Consider the following 16,831-nt stretch of genomic DNA (forward strand, 5'->3'; position numbering starts at 1 on the left):
TTTTAATTCACTTGGACTTGAGTTTTGTGCATGGTGGTAAATATGGGTCTAATTGCATTTTTCTACATGTAGACATCTAGTTAGACCAGCACCATTTGTTGAAGATGCAAACCTTTGTCCATTGAATAGATTTGGCTTCTTTGTCAAAAATCAAGTATCCATATGTGTGCGGATTTTTTATGGGTCTTTGATTCAATTCCATTAATCAATCAGCCTATTGTTATGCCAGTACCATGCTCTTTTAATTACTGTTGCTCTATAGTATAGCTTGAGATCAGGTATGAAGATTCCTGGAGGATCTTTTATTGTACAGTATTGTTTTTAGCTATTCTGGGTTTTCTGTTTTTCCATATGAAGTTGGTAAGTGATATTTCAATGTCTTTAAAAATTGTGTAGGTATTTTGATAGGAATTGCCTTGAATCTGTAGATTACCTTTGGTAAAATGGCAAGTTTTACAATGTTAATTCTCCCAATCCATGAATATGGGAGATCTTTCCATCTCCTGATGTCATCTTCAATCTCCTTCTTCAGGAATTTGAAGTTTTTTTTTCAAACAAGCCTTTCAATTGCTTGATTAGAGTTACTCCTAGATATTTTATATTGCTTGTGGTTATTGTGAAAGGCATAGTTTCCCTAATTTCTTTTTCTGTATGATTGTCATTTGTATACAGGAAGGCTAGTGACTTTCTTGAGTTAATTTTTCTGTCCAGCCATTTTGCTGAAGGTGTTTATCAACTGTAGGAATTCTCTGGTAGAATTTGGGGGGGTCACTTATATATACTATCATATCATATACGAATAGGGATAATTTGACTTTCTCTTTTCCCATTTGGATCCTCTTGATCTCCTCTTGTTGTCTTACTGCTCTAGCTAGAACTTCAAGAACTATATTGAAGATATATGGAGACAATGGGCAGCCTTGTCTGATCCACAGTTTTAGAGAAATTTCCTTGAGTATCTCTCCATTTAATTTGATATTGGCTATTGGCTTGCTGTAGATAGCCTTTATTTTGTTTAAATATGTGCCTTGTATCTCTGATCTTGCCAAAACCTTAAACGTGAATGGGTGTTGAATCTTGTCAAATGCTTTTTCGGCATCTAAGGAGATGATCATGTGGGTCTTTTCTTTCAGCTTGTTTATATGATGGATTACACTGATGGATTTCCATACATTGAACCATCCTTGTATGCTAGGAATTGAGCCTACTTGGTCATGGTGAATGACATATTTTATCTGTTCTTGTATTCAGTTTGTGAGTATTTTATTGAGTATTTTTGTGTCAATGTTCATAAGAGAAATTGGTCTAAAATTATCTTTTTTTTTTTGGCTCATTGTGAGATTTAGGTATCAAAGTGACTGTAGCCTCCTAGAATGAGTTTGGTAATGTTTCATCCATTTCTATACTTCGAATTTGCTTGGAGAGTATTGATGTTAGCTCTTTGTTGAAGGTCTGGTACAATTCTGTCCTGAAACCATTTGGCCCTGGGATTTTTTTTTGGGGGGGGGGGGTTGGAGACTTTTAAGGACTGCTTCTTTTTCTGTAGGAGAAATAGGACTATTTGTTTTGTTTATCTGATCTTGATTCAATTTTGGCAAATGGAATTGATCAAGAAAATAGTCCATTTCCCTTAGATTTTTGAATTTTGTGGCACATATGCCTTTGAAGTATGATCTTATGAGTCTTTGTATGGATTAAGTGCCTGTTGTTATGTCTTCCTTTTCATTTCTGATTTTGTTAATTTGGATAATGTCTCTCTGCCTTTTTGTTTGTTTGGCTAATGGTTTGTCTATCTTATTGATTTTCTCAAAGAACCAGCTCCTGGTTTTGTTGATTCTTTGAATTGTTCTCTTAGTTCTAAGTTATTGTTTTAAGCCCTGGGCTTGATTGTTTTCAGCTCTTGGGTGTTTCTGCTTCTTTTTCTTCCTAGGTTTCCAGATGTGTCATTAAGTTGCTTATAAGAGATGTTTCCAATTTCTCTATGAAGGCATTTAGTGCTATGAAATTTCCTCTTAGCACCACTTTCAATGCGTCCCACAAATTTGGATATGTTATTCCTTCATTTTCATTGAATTTCAGGAAGTCCTTAATTTCTTCCTTCACCCAGATATTATTAAGCAGCAAGTTCCTTAGTTTTCCATGTGTGTGTAGGCTTTCTATTATTTCTGTTGTTGTTGAAGGCCAGCTTTAGACCATGATGGTCTGGCAGGATACATGGTATTGTTTCAATCTACTTGTATTTGTTGAGGCTTGCTTTCTGACTTACTATATGATCAACTTTGGAGAAGGTTCCATGACGTTCTGAGAAGAAGGTTTGGGTGAAGTGTTCTGTAATTATCTGTTAGGTCTATTTGATTCATGACATCAGTAAGTGTCATTATTTCTCTGTTTAGTTTCTGTTTCATTGACCTTTCCTTTGGTGAATGTGTGGTGTTGAAGTCTCCCACTATTAATGTGTGAGGATCAATTTGTGTTTTAAGCTTTGTTAATATTTCTTTTATAAATGTGGATGCTCTTGTATTGGGGGCATAGATGTTCAGAATTGTGATGTCATCTTGGTTGACTTTACCTTTGATGAGTGCGAAGTGTCTTTCCTCCTCTCTTTTGATTAATTTAGGTTGAAAGTCTATTTTAATAGCTACACCTGCTTACTTCTTGTGTCAATTTGCTTTTACCCTACAGTATTCTTGTGGTGCCGGTGTGTTTCTTGAATGCAGAAGAATGTTGAGTTTTGTTTATGCATCCATTCAGTTACTCTGTGTCTTTTTATTGGATAATTAAGACCATTGACATTGAGAAATATTAATGATTTTGATGTTGGCTGCATCATGGTTTATATGGTTATGTTTTGCAACAGTGAAATTATCTATTTTCTATGTTATTTTGGTTGTAGTTTGTCACTTTGGGTTGGAGTTTTCCTTCTAGCAATTTCTGGAGGGCCTGATTTGTGGATAAGTACTGTTTGAATTTTTTTTTGTCATGGGGCATCTTGTTTTCTCTATCAATGCTTACTGAAAGTTTACTGGGTATTATAGTCTGGAATGACATCTGTGGTCTCTTAGTGCTTTCATGACCTCTTCCCAGTCCCTTCTGGCTTTTATGGTCTCTGCTGAGAAGTTGGCTATAATTCTGATAGGTTTGACATTACACATTTCCTGGCCTTTTCTCTTGAAGGTTTTAATTTTTTTTGTTCTGTACATTTTGTGTTTTGATTATTATGTGGCAGGAAGATTTTTCTTTTCTGGTCTATTCTATTTGGTGTTCTATAGGCCACTTGTATGTGTATATGTATCTCCTTCTTTAAATTGGGGAAATTTTCTTTTATGATTTTGTTGAAAATATTTCCTGGGCCTTGGAGTTGGGCGTCTTCTCTTTCCTCAATGCCTGTTATCCTCATATTTTGTCTTTTCATGGTGTCTTTGATTTCTTGGATGTTTTCTGTCAAGAATTTTTCAGATTTAGCATTTTCTTTGATGTTGCTTCAAGTTCTATAATTGTATCTTGTAGTCCCAAGATCTATTCCTCCATCTCTTAAATTCTGTTAGAGAAGCTTGCCTCTGTGATTCTTGCTTTCGCTTCTAAATTCTCTCATTCCTGTCTTTCTTCTGTCTGTGCTTTTTTCATTGTTTCTGCTTTTATCTTCAGATCTTGAAATGTTTTATTGATTTACATCTTTGATTGTTTGTATTTTCCTGGATTTCTTCTAGTTCTTCTCTATTGGCCTCTTCAAAGTCTTCACTCTTTTTGGCTGCATCTTCCTGCATTTGCTTGTAAATTTTATTTGTTTCATCCATTATCATCTTCATTACTAAGGATTTGATGTCATCTTCTTGAGCTTCATTTGTGTTTGAGTTCTCAGGGTTGGATTCTCTGGGATAGCTGGAGTCTAAAGATGCCATATTGTTTTGGGTTTGTGTGTGTGTGTGTGTGTGTGTGTGTGTGTGTGTGTGTGTGTGTGTGTGAACATGCTTTTACACTGTCCTTTAGTCATTTTGCTGTCTCTGATGTTGGGAGGTAGCTTCTAGTGATCTCCAGTGGTCATTGAGTGTGGTTTGTTATTGAGTGTCTATAGTTTGGGGGTCCTTATCTGTGAGGATCAGGGAATTCTTTCCTGAATCAGGCAGGTGATCTGGTTTCAGTTCCAGGGGACTTTGCACCACACCCTGGCTACTCCACTGGTTCAGCAGAGGTAGGTACTGGTGCTCTGCAGCCCCATGATCAGTTTGAGGCAGTGTAGGTAAAGCCAGTTATCCTGTCTTGGGCTGATCCTGTCCTCAGGCTCTGGGCCTTTTGGGCCTAGCTTCGGACCACCCTAGAGGGCTTGAATCCTTGCTGGCTTGTAGCAGTTGTTTAGACCTTTTTCTGATCCATCAAAGCAGTGAGTTCTAGGTTCTTTCCACCAGGGAGAGAACAGATTCTGTGCTCTGGTTGTTGTTGGTTGTTTAGGGTTCTGCTTGGTCCCTTCATTCTGGTTCAGTTCTGTTTGAATATGTGGGAAACTCCCATTGGGATAAGAAGGGTGATTAGGTTTCTGCCCTATCCCCTCAGGTGGGTTCAGCCTCTCAAGAGAGCTTGAGAGTCTCTGCCGGGCTGTGGAGACTGACTGGGCTTGGTTAGCTCCACCCAAAATGTGCAGGAACAGTTCCCCAGGGCAGGTAGCTAGATTTCTGCCCATCTGTTCTGACCATGCTGCTGAGGCAGTATAGTCCTGTCTGAATGTGCAGGAACTCCCGTTGGGTTGGGACGACTGGTTAGGTTTCTGCCCTGTCCCCTTAGGCCAGCCCTGCCTCTCCTGAAAGCTTGGAGACCCTGCTGGGCTATGGAGACTGCCTAGTCTGAGTCAGTTCCATCCAGATGTGTAGGAACAGTCCACTGGGGCAGGTAGCTAGGTTTCTTTCCTGCCATTCAGACCACACAGGTATGACTGGATAATGTGCCCACAGTCATCTGGGCTCCATGAGGTCCCTGGGCATTTCTGTGGACTGGCATAGCATGGTTGAGGATGGGAGTCTGAGCACAGATCCACCTGTTTTGTTTAACATTTCCCTAGGCCAGCAGCTCCAGTGCTTCACTGTCCACCCAGAGTTCAGTCCCAGATACCAAATCCATGCTATAGAGCACAGCTGCAGTTGGCAGGAGGATTGGGGCCAGATTTTGGGGACTGAGCACCCATCCTCCATGGGCCATTGGATGGTCTGAGGCCAGACCCACCTGTGCTCTGTGCTGTGCAGACCTCTCTCACCTAGAGCTCTCCTGGTCTTGTGTTCTGTAGCTCCCAGTAGGATCCCTAGTCTCCATCCTGTAGATCAGATATAGTGTGTGTTCAGGGCCACCATCTTGGAAATCCTCTCAGGATGAGGTTTAAAATCTCAAGTTGGGGAGTTCTGGAGTTTGAACATTCTCCACCTCCACAGTTTAATGCCACTTCCCCTGGTGGTTTGATGCATGCGCCCCATAGCTTGTCATTGTATCTAGTGTTTGTGCAAGGTAAAAGAGGAAATCTGATTCCTTGGAGCTCAAGTTATGGATGATTCTGAGTAGCTGCAATTTGGGTGTTGGGAATTGAATACAGGTCTGCTGGAAGAACATCCAGTGGTGTTAAAAGGTGAAAAAATCTCTCTAGACCACAATCATAGTTTAGTATGACAGATAAGTTTCTAAAGAAGAATCAGGGAATGGGCCAGGATGAACCATCTCTTTTTATGTCTAGTATAGATCGAATGGGGGACATGTCTAACGAATCCTGATTGGGAACAAACAGACGTGGCCTAATACAAATGGAGAAAATAAGATTCAGTGACTTCTCTGTGTTCCAATCTTTCTAGGCCACTTTCTTACCCAGGGTATGAAGCAGGACCTTTCTGCAATAATGGTCTTGTGATGAGCTTAAATAAGATATCCTAGAGAATATATTATTGACAAGTCTAATGTACAAATGCCTGGGAATCTAGAGTAATATTTTCACATCCTATGTCTGGATTTGGAGGGAAAGGTTTGGATTTCTAAACCAGTATATGGTTTTCCTTGGAGAAGAATGAGAGGGGAGAAATAGGAAGTAAGAGAGAAAGAAAGTTGTTCTCAAGGTTCCTCCAAGGGCTTAAGTTTAGCACACTGTTTCTGAACCCCAACATCCTGCATGCCCTCCTCTCTATGAGTATAGATGGAATGGGGGACATGTCTAAAGAATCCCTACTGGGAACAAACAGGCATGGGCCTGATCACTACTCTGTGCCCTTCCTAGGGCACCTTGTTTAGTTTCTTTCACTACTGTTGTAATGGGACACCATGATCTTAGCTTTTCCATAGGAACATAATTCCTATTCCATCCTCATTGATGTACACTGAACTCAAATTGGCACCTGACCCTTAGCATGGGCTGACTATACGGAATTATGGATAGACTACACTCCATTGTGATGTAGAGTATAGGTATTTTTCAACATTCTTTGACTCTTCTTTCTGTAAAGCTCCTGTATTTCAGATGAAAAATCAAACTTCCAGAGAAGTTTAATAGGCAACTTAATACATACACTTATTGAGATATTCTGTGCTTTCTTATCAGTGCCATCCAGACACCCTCCATACAGAATAGTGGCAATATCTGAACTGAAAATATGTTATGATTTTAGAGGCAAAAAATACAAATAAAGTTATGTTGTTCGATGACACATGGCACATTTATTTTCTTAGTGATAAGACCTGAAAAGTAAATGTTGTTATTTAGACACCTGGTAAGAAGATCATTACATAAACATTGTTGAAAGCACCCTTCTAGAAGAGTAACATTATGGTTCTCACACAGATTGTTAAATTATTTACAAAACATTAATTGTTCCATAGTAGAAACTGTTGGCTTCTAAGGTAGGCAGTTGCCTTAAGTAGCAAATTGCTTTATCTATGCATCTTAAAAGTCTCCTTTTCTTTGTAGCTAAAACATTAAGCTGCAATAACATAACCATAAGCATCTATGTATTTCATTGTAATCTTATTATTATTATTATTATTATTATTATTATTATTATTATTATTAGTAGTAGTAGTAGTAGTAGTAGTAATTCACATTACATCTGGATTGTAATCCCCTCATTTTTATTTTCTTGTTTCCACCCTCCCCCCTTTTGATATATTCCCCTCTCCTAGACTTCTAAGAGGTGGAATCCTCTTCTATCATCTGATCACAGCCTATCCAGTCTCATCTAGACAGTCTGTGTAACCCCTCTTCAGTGTTCAAACAGGGCCTCTCCACCAAAGGACAATGATGACATATTGGGTACCAGAGATCTTGTCAGAAGCAGTCCCATGCTTCTCCACTTCCCCATGTGGAGAATGAGCTGTCCACTGGCTACACCTGAACAGGGTTCCAGATCCTCTTCTTACACTGTTCTTAATTGGTGCCTCAGTCCCTGTAGACACCCCCTGGGTCCATATCCATCAGCACTGATAGTGCCCTTGTGCAGTTCCTGACAACTCCCCCACATCCTCCCATCCCCCAACTCTCCCACACGTCTCTCAGCTCTTTGTCCAGAGTCCAGCTAAAAGTCTATAAGTCCCAGTATCTGTCCCAATCAACCTCTGGGTGGAGTCACTCAGAGGACATCTGGACATCTATATTTGGCTAATATCCACTTATAAGTGAGTACACATCATGCATGTCTTTCAGGTCCTAGGTTACCTCACTCAGGATGATTATTTCTAGTTCCATCCATTTGCCTGAAAATTTTAAGATTTCCTTGTTTTTAGTAGCTGAGTAGTATTCTATTGTATAAATGTACCGCAGTTTATTTATCTATTCTTTGGTTGAGGGACAGCTAGGTTGTTTTCAGATTCTGGCTATTATGAATAAAGCTGCTATCAACATCCTTGTTCATACATCCTTGTTGTATGGTGGAGCATCTTTCAGGTATCTTCCCAGGATTGGAATAGCTGGGTTGTAGGGTAGCACTATTTCCAGTTTTCTGATAAAGTGCTAGATTCAATTCCAAAGTGGTTGTACAAATTTGTACTCCCCCAGCAATGGAAGAGTGTGCCCCTTGCTCCATATTCTAAGGATGCTGAACATTTCTTTAAGTGTTTCTTAGCCATTCAATATTCCTCTGTTGAGAATTCTCTGTTTAGCTGAGTAGCACATTTTTTAAACTTGGGTTATTTGGTTTATTGTTGTTTAATTTCTTGAGTTCTTTATATATTTTGGATATTAGCCCTTTGTCAGATGTAGGTTGGGGAAGATCTTTTCAGTCTTTAGGCTGTCATTTTGTTCCATTGACAGAGTCCTTTGCCTTATAGAAGCCTTTCAGTTTCAAGAGGTCCCATTTATTAATTGCTGACCATAGAGCCTGAGATGTTAGTGCTCTGTTCAAGAAGTTGTCTGCTGTACTAATGAGTTCAATGAACTTCCTCACTTTTTCTTTTCCAGATTTAGTGTATCTGGTTTTATTTTGAGGTCAATTTTATTCCACAGATCCACCTGTCTGTTTCTATGCCAGCACTATGCCATTTTTTGGTTTTGTTTTGGGAGGAAATCCCTCTCAGGAACAGACATAGGGGAGGGGAATAAGGGGAAAATGGGATGGAGGGAAGAATGGGAGGATACAAGGGATGGGATAACCATTGAGATGTAACAAGAATAAATTATTTAAAAATTTTAAAAAACAGATTGATTGATTGATTTATTACATATACAATGCTCTGCGTGCATGTACACCCACAGGTCAGAAAAGGGCATCAAATCACATTATAGATGGTTGTGAGCCACCATGTGGTTGCTGGGAATTGAACTCATGACATCTGGAGGAGCAGTCAATGCCTTTAACCTCTGAGCCATCTCTCCAGCCTGCACCATGCCATTTTTATCACTGTAGTAGAAGTTACTTGGTAAAATTCTTTGGGTTGCTGACATATACTATCATATCATCTGCTAATTTGTATCCTTTTGATCTCCTTTAGTTGTCTTATTGCTCTAGATAGAACTTCAATATCTATGTTGAAGATATATGGAGAGAATGGACAGCATTTTAGTGTCCTTGATTTCAGTAGAATTGATGTAATTTTCTCTCCACTTAGTTTGGTGTTAGCTATAGGCTTTCTGTTTCTTGCCTTTACTATGTTTAGGTTTGTACCTTGTATCCCTCATATCTCCAATACTTTTAACATGAATGGGTGTTGGATTTTGTCTAATGTTTTTTCTGCATCTAAAGAGATGATAATGTGGGTTTTTTCTTTCAGTTTGCTTATATTATGGATTACATTGATGGATTTCTGTATATTAAACCACCCCTGTATGCCTGGGATGAAGCCTACTTGGTCATGTTGAATGATATTTTTGATGTGTTCTTGGATTTGGTTTAAAAGTATTTTATTGAATATTTTTGTGTCAATGTTTCTAAGACTAATTTGTCTAAAATTATCTTTCTTTGGAGAGTCTTTCTTTGGTTAAGTATCAAGGTGACTGTGGCTTTATAGAGTGAGTTTGGTAATGTTCCTTCTGTTTCTATTAGCTCATATTTAAAGTTCTTGTAGAATTCTGTGCTGAATCCATCCAGTTCTGGGCTTTTTGTTGTTGTTGTTGTTGTTGTTAGGAGACTTTTGATGACTGCTTCTATTTCCTTAGAAGACCTAGGACTCTTTAATTTGTTTACTTGTGCTTGATTCAATTTTGATAATTAGTAGATATCAAGAAAATGTCCATTTCATTTAGATTTTCCAATTTTGAGGCATTTGGGTTTGAAGTAAGACCTACTGGTTCTTTGGGTTTTCTCGGTATCTGTTATTATGTCTCCCTTTTCATTTCTCTTTTTATTGACTAGAGTACTCTCCTTCTGCGTTTTAATTACTTTGGCTAAGGTTTGGTCTATCTTTTTGACTCTTTTCAAAGAACCAGCCCTTGATTTCATTTATTCTTTGAATTGTTCTCTTTGTTTCTAATTTATTTATTTCAGCCCTATGTTTGATGATTTCCAGCCATCTACTCCTCTTAGTTTTGTCTGCTTTGTTGTTGTTGTTGTTATTCCAGAGCTTTCAGGTGTGCTGTTAAGTTGCTAGTTTGAGATCTCTCCAATTTCTTTATGAAGGTGATTAGTCCTATAAACTATCTTCTTAGCATTGACTTCATTGTATTCCATGAGTTTTGGTATATTATGCCTTCATTTTCATTGAATTCTATGAAATCTCTCATTTCTTTTTTATTTTGTTCTTTACTCAGATGACATTGAATAGGGAATTGTTCAGGTTTCATGAGTTTGTAGGCTTTCTGTTGTTTCTTTTTTTGTTGAGTTCCAGCTCAAATCTCTGGTGGTCTGATAAGATGCAATGGACTATTTCAATTTTCTTGTGACCAAGTATATTGTCAATTTTGGAGAAGGGTCAAAAAGGTGCTGAGAAGAAGGCATATTCTTATGTGTTTGAGTGAAATGTTCTGTAGATATCTGTTAGGTCTATTTGCTTCATGATGGCTATTAATTTCATTGCTTTTTCATTTAGGTTCTATATTGAAAGGCTGTCTATTGGTGAGAATGAGGTGTTGAAGTCTCTCACTATTAATGTGTTAGGTTCAAATTGTGTTTTAGTTTAGTAATGTTTCTTTATAAATGTGGGTGCTCCTGCATTTGGGGCATAGATATTCAGAATTGAGATGTCCTCTTGATGTATCTTTCCTTTGATGAGTATGAAGTGTCCTTCCCCATCTCTATTGATTAGTTTTGGTTGAAAGTCTATTTTATTAAACACTAGAGTGGTTATTCCAGCTTGTGTTTTGGGTCTCTTGGCTTGGAATATCTTTTTCAAGCCCTTTACTATGAGTTAATGTCTATCTTTATTGCTGAGGTATATTTCTTTCTTTTTTATTATTATTATTAATTTATTCTTGTTACATCTCAATGGTTATCCCATCCCTTGTATCCTCCCATTCTTCCCTCCCTCCCATTTTCACCTTACTCCCCTCCCCTATGACTGTTCCTGAGGGGGATTACCTCCCCCTGTATATGTTCATAGGGTATCAAGTCTCTTCTTGGTAACCTGCTGTCCTTCCTCTGAGTGCCACCAGGTCTCCCCCTCCAGGGGACATGGTCAAAGGTGAGGCACCAGAGTATGTGAGAAAGTAATATCCCCCTCTCCACTCTACTGTGGAGAGTGTTCTGTCCATTGGCTAGATCTGGCTGAGGTATATTTTTTGTGTGCAGCAAAATAATGGGTCCTGTTTTCACTCCCATTCTGTTAGTCTCTGTCTTTTCTACTGGAGAGTTTAGGCCATTGATGTTGATACATGTTAATGACCAGTGGTGTTTAGTTCCTGTTTTACTGATGTTGGTACTAGTAATGTGTGTGTGTGTGTGTGTGTGTGTGTGTGTGTGTGTGTGTGTGTTCCTTTCTTCTTTTTTGTGGATGTGGGGTTATTTATTTCCTGTGTTTTCTGGGTGTAGTTAGCCTTCTTGTGTTGGAGTTTTTCTTATAATATCTAATGTAGGGCTGAATTTGTAGCTAGTTACTGTTCAAACTTGGTTTTGTCTTGGAATATCTTGTTTTCTCTCTCTATGATATTTAAAAGTTTGGGTGCATATGATAGTCTATGTTGGCATCTGTAGTCTCGTAGAGTCTGCATGACATCCATCCAAACCCTACTGGCTTTCATAGTCTCTGTTGAGAAGTCAGGTATAATTCTGATAGGTTTGTCTTTATATGTGACTTGGCCTTTTTCTCTTTCAGCTTTTAATATTCTTTCTTTGTTCTGTATATTTATATTTTGATTATTATGTAGCAGGAGGATTTTTTTCTGGTCTAATCTATTCGGAGTTCTGTAGGCTTCTTGTATGTGTATCAGAATTTCTTTGTTTAGGTTGGGGAAGTTTTCTTTTATGATTTTGTTAAAATGTTTTCTGGGCTTTGGAGTTTGGAGTCGTCGGCGTCTTCTTCGTCTTCTTCTTCTTTTTCTTCTTCTTCTTCTTCTTCTTCTTCTTCTTCTTCTCCTCCTCCTCCTCCTCCTCCTCCTCCTCCTCTTCCTCCTCCTCCTCTTCTTCTTCTTCTATTCATATTATTCTTAGTTTTGTTCTTTTCATAGTGTCCCAGATTTTGTAGGTGTTGTGTTTTAGGAACTTTTTAGTTTTAATGCTTTCTTTGACTGATGTATTGATAACTTCAACTGTATCTTCCACACTTCTGACTCTCTCTTCCATCTCTTGTATTCTGTTTACATTTTTGTGTCTGCAGTTCCTGTTCTCTTCCTTATGTTTTCCAACTCTAGGATTGCCTCAGATTGGGTTTTGTTTCTTGCTTCTAATTCCCTGTTAGGTCTTGAATAGTTTTATTAATTTCTTTTTTCTGTTTGATCGAATTGTTCTGTAATTCTGTATAGGGTTTATTCAATTCCTTCATGTTTGAATGCATTTTACTGTATTTCTTTGAGTGATTTATTTTCCTCCTTCAAAGCTTCTATCATTTTCATTACCTCAGATTTAAGATATTTTCCTATGTTTCCTGTGTGTTCATATCTCCAGGACTTGCTGTGGTAGTATCATGGGTCTGTAATAGTTCTGACTTTTGTTGCTTGTCTTCTTGTGCTGGCCTCTAAGTGTCTGGGTGTCTCTGGTGTTAACAGGCCTAGAGGGTCCTCCAATGAGATTACTGTCTGTGTCCCACATGGGATAGGCAGGCTGGGAGGTAAGCAACTCCCAGGTTGTTTGCTAGGGCTCCTCAGAGACCTCCTTAGGATGGTGGAAAATGGGTGTTGGTGCCTGCACCCAGCTCAACTCTGCTGCATTCTCTGTCTATATATCAGTTGGTTCAGTCAGGAGAGGAGCATGCTAAGAGAGTTCAAAGCCCAAAGCTGCTCAGGTGCCCCACAGTCCTTGTCGAGATGGCAGGGCTCTGCCCATCTTCTTTGTGTCCCAAATGGATCAATCTGGGAAGCCATGGGGAGGTGGGGCTGAGAGAAATCTAAGGCCAAACTTTCTTGGTGCCTCAAGACCTTCTAGAGATGGCAGTTAATGTAGTTTGTGGCCCACACCAGACTCAGCTCTACTTATCTGCTCTGTGTCCCAGATTGTCTAGGCCTGGAAGCCATTGGTGGGTTGAGATAGAACCAAGCCCTAAACTTCTTGGGTGCCTCACAGTCTTTCTTGAGATGGCAGCTACTGTGGGTTGAGGTCCGAGCTGGACTCAGTTCTGCCTGTCTTCTCTGTGTCCTAGATGAACCAGGCCAGTAAGCTGTGTGGGGGCAAAGAGTAGTCTTAGCTCAAAGTTGCTCAGGTGTCCCATAGGACTTCTTGAGATGGTTGGGCTCTGCCTATCTGCTCTCTGTACCAAATGAGCGAAATCAGTAAGCAGCTGGAAGGGAGAGAGAGATGCAAGCCGAAAGCTATACAGATGTCTCACAGTCCTTCTCAGCATGGCAGCTAATGTGAGTTGTACCCAGGGACTTTTCTGTGGCTTAGCTGGATGGCTTGAGGTCCAACCCACATGTGGAGAGCCACAGATAGCAGCACCCCCTGCTGCTTCCCTGGCGCAATGCGCCCCCTTTTGCGCATGCGCAGTGAGTAAACCTTTGCGCATGTGCAGTGCACCCCTTTTTGCGCATGTGCAGTGAGTAATCCTTATGCGCATGCACAGTGAGCAAGCCCCTTATGCGCATGCCTGAAGGCATGGCATGAGGTGGCGTGATTCAAACAAGTCATAGCGTCAGGTGGTGTGATCTGACAAAGCATGGCGTGAGGTGGTGTGATCCGAATGCACCAAGCAGCAGTTTCTGATAGGACAGGCACACTATAAAGGTTCTGTGGGAGCTTTTCCCGGGGTCACTCTGGTAGTCAAGGATCCTGAATAAAAACTGCTGCAAGAAGAGTTCCCGGTGTTGGTGTCTTTCCTGCTGGACGGGAGCGGCATTGGCACCCACCCATGCTTCACATAATGTGGATGCCTCTCCCCTGTGAATCAGCAGCACTGGTGTTTTGTAGCTGTCAGTTTGGTCCGTATGTCACTGTGCTGCAGTGGCTATCCTGTTTATTATATGATGTGTGATTCTTGCTGCCATATTGGATCTCCATTATTTTAACATTTAAAACATATTTTCTACGATATTGAGCTAAGCCCTTAAAATGTGTCTACAGCATTTCTTTATTAAATTATTGTCTTAAACTGAGTATGCTCAGAAATGTGCTGTGTGTCTGCACATGCTAAGGGATATGGTAACTCTTCCATAGGCTATTTTAAGGAAATACTCATACTTCCTTTGTTAGAAAAGGGCTTTGGAAATAACCCTTGTTGCTGTCCATACGTCCTGCAGGTAATAATACTTCTCTACTATTTTATTTCTTATCAATACTTGTTTCTGGTTTTGGTCACCAGTGACCTCACCACATTTGGCAACAAAGCTAGCATGTATTTTAATATGAACCTTGAATCAAATTTTATTTAATTTTTAAAGGTTTATATATTTCTTATGTATACAATCTTCTGCCTGAACATGTGCGTGCACTCCAGAAGAGGGCATCAGATCTCATTACAGATGGTTGGGAGCCACCGTGTGGTGGCTGCGAACTGAATTCAGGACCTCTGTATGAACAGCCAGTGCTCTTAACCTCAGAGTCATTTCTTCAATCCCATAATCAAATTTTAATGCACACAGTTTTGCCAATATTGATACTTAATTATCATATTATTGATCAGGAAGAAGTATTTAAAGGCATGACTCCACCCCGACCCCCAGCCCAAATTAACAACAGACTTATAAATTTAAAGCAGGATTTAAACTAACTTAGCTAAGCAGCACTGGATGTAAGGGTCATTCTTGGAAGTGCTCACTCTTGAATATGTTGGCTTGGTGTTGCAAGCTTCAGCCCCATGGGTTCTGGAATTCTTTTCTTTCATTTTATCTTGAGTTAGAGCTGTCTTACCTTCTCCCTTCATGCTTATTGATCTCCATTCTATTTTCCTTTCTCTTTTGTTTCTCTATTTCTCTGGTGCTAAATGTTATTTCTAGTGGTAAAATTTATTTCCTTTGAACTCCTAGGCTTACTAGTAAATAACATAATACATTCTCAGATACTTATTATTCTATCTCCTCAACACAAATTATTTGAGTTGAAGTAACACTTGTTTTTAATTGACTGTTAATATGTATTTATATCAGGCCTACCCATTCCCATTTTTATGGGCATTTATCAAGCCAATTTTCTATTCTCAGCATAGAGATGGATAACAAGCTTGGTGCATGAGCAGATGGGCTGATGGTGTAGCTACTGAAGAGATGACTACCAAGTTCCACTTGAACACTGAAAATATTCCCACTGAAAGAATATCAGTGATCTATTAAAATATAAAGGGATGGAGAGATGATTACTGCTTGTGAAAACTGGCTACTTTCTTAGAAGTCTAGGGTTTGATTCCCTGAGCAGACATGGAGGCTAACAACCATTTCTAACATTAGTCTAAGAAAATCTGATGTCCTATTCTTGATTCCATATATATCACAGGCATACATAGGGTACAGAATTGCATACAAACTAAACAGTCATCACAGGACGGAAATTAAAAAGTAAAACAATAAAAATTAAAACAACTGCTTTACCCGAATTGTGCGAGCACCAGTACAGTAACATAAGAAACATGAAAGAGCAAGGCAGCATGGTGTCACCAAAAATTTCTGATTTTTCAATAATACACTCTACTGAAAACAAATTACATAAAATTCCAAAGAGCTCAAGAGGATGGTAAGAATGCTCAATGAAATAAAAGTAATAAAAATTACAGAAGGAGTAAAAAGAACACAAACAGATAAATGACATACAGGCTATAAAGAAAGAACTCTATAGAGAGGCAGAAAGACTGAAAAAAAACTAGTTAGCAGACTGAAGATGGCAGCACCTAACACACACCTTGTCTGATCAGCAGGATAGCAGTGACTATTCAACAACTCAACCCAAGGGCCAATGTGAGAACCACAAAACCTCAACTCTGGTGATCCACAAATTAGAGGGATCCACATTTTGAAGCATGTTTGTGTCCAGCCTCAGGCCCCTGGACAAAACCACAAATTTCCTGCTTCCCATAGAAAAGGGTGCACAGCTTCCAAAGGCTAACACCACATGCCCAGGTGGTAAGCAGCTCTGTGCATGCCCTAGTGCAGAAAACTAGCTAGGGACAGCAAAACCACCAGTGTCTGTGGGTCCTAGTACTGAGCAGACCCCATAGTCAGGATCACAAGTGTATCTGATCTCAGGTCACACAGAAAAGCCACAGAGAGAGTGAGATCCTGGGTTCCCCAACAAGTGCTGTGCCCTTGAGCTTGCCACATGCCCCACTGGTAGACAGCTATTTAACCTCTTAGTGCATTGTTCTAGCTTGAATCTGCAAATCTACCAGTGTCTGTGGGTTCTAGCACCAAGCAGACTCCACAGTCAGGATCACAAGTAGAACTGATCTCAGGTCACCCAGAAAAGCCATAAAGAGAGCTCCAGTGCTCCCTAACAGCCCCCATGTACCTCTGGGACGCAAGCAACTGTCTGGCAGGCTGTTTTTGTACCCCATAGTGCTCAGAACTAGCTTGAGTCTGTAAAACCATTAGTGTCTGTGCATTTTAACATGGGACAGACCCCACAGTCAGGATAACAAGTAGATCTGATCTCAGACCTCCCAGAAAAAACATAGAAAGTTCTGAGATCCAAGTAGGCACTGGGCATACACTCCAATGAGAGACATCACAATGGGAAGAAGCCAGCATAAGAACCCAAAGAACAATCCCCAGGACCATTTTATACCACCAGAAACTGAAACCAGCAATCCCACCACCACCACAAATCCATAGAGATACTATTTCAGCTGACACAATAGAGAAGAATTTCAAACC

Source organism: Acomys minous, assembly GCF_964271855.1.
Source record: "Acomys minous genome assembly, chromosome: 2".
Lineage (NCBI taxonomy): Eukaryota > Metazoa > Chordata > Mammalia > Rodentia > Muridae > Acomys > Acomys minous.